Below are 3,086 nucleotides of genomic sequence, written 5' to 3'. Positions count from 1 at the left end.
CCAAAATTTGGGATTTTTTTTTACTTTCACTGGTAAAGATAAACAGTAAAGTAAGAAAAAGACTCCCAGACAGGTCACAGCGCCCTCAATAGGAAGTTAAATGCTTCTCAAAAGCAAGGAGAGAAGAGCCACATTGTGTGAAACCATACTACCAGATTTATTAAGAAGATTAAAATCCACATACTGTACATGAAATATGTTTTGCAGTACATGTGCATACTTGCCAACAGTCTCAGATTTGCCGGGACAGTCCCATTTTTGAGTTAATTTGCTCTGTTGTGTATCGAGCTTTGTCCCCGAATGCGAGCAAAAGGATCACTAAGCTGCTTGCTGAAAATGTGCCCGTTCTATGTTGCTGGTAATGACAATTTGTATACTGCCCTGGACCTCCCTCTCTACCTCCTGTGTGAGTGTTATCTTTGCACACTGGAGAGTTGGACATGGTAGCTTTTATGGGCTAACATCAGCTTCAGAGCACAAGCCAAATGTTCTATAGGGCATCCAGAAAGGTAGTGAGTGCAGTATTGGGAAGAATGTAGCATACAGAAGGTATTATGTATTCCATGGGGCAGCACTTTCACTCGGATGGTACAAATGGGACAGTTCTATCACCTACAACTGGGACACTCCTTTGGTTTAACTAGTAGTGAGCATATAAAAAAGGGAGCAGACATTTGGTCAGTTGGCTCTGAGGAAGAGGCAAGTCCTCGAAACGCGTCAGTCTTTTGGATGTCTAAACTCCCTATTGCGGACTGTTACTCAGCGCGGTGTTGATCCAGCTGTTCTTTTATGATGTGCCTTGACTATATTGTCGTTTGTGAGTACAACACCTACTTTATTCTTTATTAAACATTTTTTATGGTAATGCACTAGGTCTGTGCGCCCTCTCTTTGTTCTTTCCCCACTCCTTGGTATTATTTGGAAACTACATTTATCAAGAAGCAGGGGGCTACATGGAGCCAAGACCAACTTGTGGAAGCCTATCTTCAAGTTGATTAAAGCCAAGGACACTGCAGACTGTTCCAGGCCTCTCTATCCACCTGCAAGGTGTTATAGAAGAATGTTTCTTCATGAGAATCACCAACAGCCACAAAGATCTGGCATGGAATGCAATCAAAGGTGGGTTGCCACTACACATGCCAGAAACCTGTGCAAATACAGGCACCTTCTGTATCATCCACAAAGAAACTGCTCTGCATGTTTTCTGGGAGTGCTCCTTTGCACAAGACCAGGGCCTTGGAACCAGGACTCAAAGACTTTGTGCCACAGGTAGTCATCACACACTTTGGTGAGCTGAACGGACTATCTGTGAGACATTTACTCAAGACAACATTGATGTTACCTTGTGGATGATGTGTTGATACTTTGTGGTGCACCAGAAAGTGTCTCATCCACCAGAGGGAGAGGATGTCCATTGAGGACTGTCACAGACCAGACTGGTCTATAGTCTGTTTAGAAACTATAACCTTATGGACTCTCACTTTTGTGTCCTTGTCCTTTCAATAAAGCTTTGGGTCTGGGAACTTTTTTCCCCTCACTTATCCCTCCATTAACAGTGACTACAGTGCTACAATATGAAATACATAATGTACAGCACAGCTTTGCCTCCCTCCGGTGTAATGTGTCTCCATTATTCTTCCTCATTAGTGCCCCACATGGACCTTGTCATTGGGAGGACTTTCTCACAGCTCAGCAACTTCTCCCTGGGCAGAAGGATGTGATTGGCGGAGAAGCTGCTGGAGGGAGCAGGAGTAGTTAGCTTAGGCTCTCAGCAGCTTGCTTGAGAGTATGAGCCATCTGCCGATCTAGGCATCTGGGTGGTTCCCCCACCATATAGTTGGGATCTTTTCAGTGCGTGAACCGGCTCTGTGAGGTCAGCCGTCAGTGGGCTTTACTGCTTCACTCCTATGACACATAAGAGAAGTATGGCCAAAAAAAACTTTGGCTATACTTTTCCTTTAACCCCATGTACCCCGTAATTAAACTTGCATTTTATTTTTACCAGCACGCACATATAAACTCTTCTACATATTTATTTTGCATTGTAACCACTTTCCGTCAGACCCATGTACATAAACGGCCAGACAGGAGCAGTGCAAGAGCGGGTGGCACATCCTCCCGATTCCCTGCCTGTGCACACTCGCTGGGAGCGCACGGCACTGCGATCCAGTGCCCGATCGCTATACTTGACCTCTGTGTGAGGTCCCGATCATGTGATCACTGATTGGCCAATCAGTGATCACATGAATAGTAGTAAGCAAGATGTCACTTCTGACATCATTACTTACTACTAGTGAAATCTGTGAATGATCACAGAGGTCACATGGTACAAGGCTATTCACAACAGACTTGTACCATGTGACAAGCTGTGACCAATCACAGCTCTAACAGTATTTCTCAATGGCTGCAAGAATGCAGCCAGAGAATAGGAGAAATGATTGCTTTTATAGCCTTTATGGGTATAAAAGCAATCAGTGTAAAAAAACAAAAAAAAAAATCACCCACCACAAGTAGTACAGTGTCACCATGGTGACACTGTACTGCTAGGGTGACAGTATGTTAAAAAACAAATAGTTTATAACCAAAAATTATTATTTTTCCAAAAAAATTTAAATTTATTTTTTTTATATTAAGTTTTTTTTTGTTTTGTTTTACTAAAAAGATAGCTGAAAACATTTTGGCAAAAATTTATGAAGAAAGATTATTTATTTGCAAATTTGTATAAGAAAAACACTTTTTTTTTCAAAATGTTTGGACTTTTTCATTTAGCAGAAAAATAAAAATCCCAGTGGTGAATAATTACCACTAAAATAAAAAGTTTTATCTGTCTAAAAAAAAATGCTATAAAATTCATATGGGTACAGTGTTGCATGACCACACAATTGTCCTTCAAATTGTGACAGTGCTAAAAGCTGAAAATTGGCCTGGACAGGAAGGGGGTGAAAGTGCCTGGACTTGAAGTGGTTAAATAAGCAGTCAAACATAGTTTATTCTATAGGATTCCATAGTCTTCTATTGTTTTTCCTTATACACATAATAGAACAATATCACCCTCTTATAATTCTACAAACAGAGACAAGTAGAGG

The sequence above is a fragment of the Staurois parvus genome, unplaced genomic scaffold (assembly GCF_062004578.1).
Source record: "Staurois parvus isolate SC_StPar_1 unplaced genomic scaffold, SC_StPar_1.0 ptg000457l, whole genome shotgun sequence".
Taxonomy (NCBI): Eukaryota; Metazoa; Chordata; class Amphibia; order Anura; family Ranidae; genus Staurois; species Staurois parvus.
The sequence above is the reverse complement of the archived record's forward strand: the minus strand, read 5'-3'. Positions refer to the sequence as shown.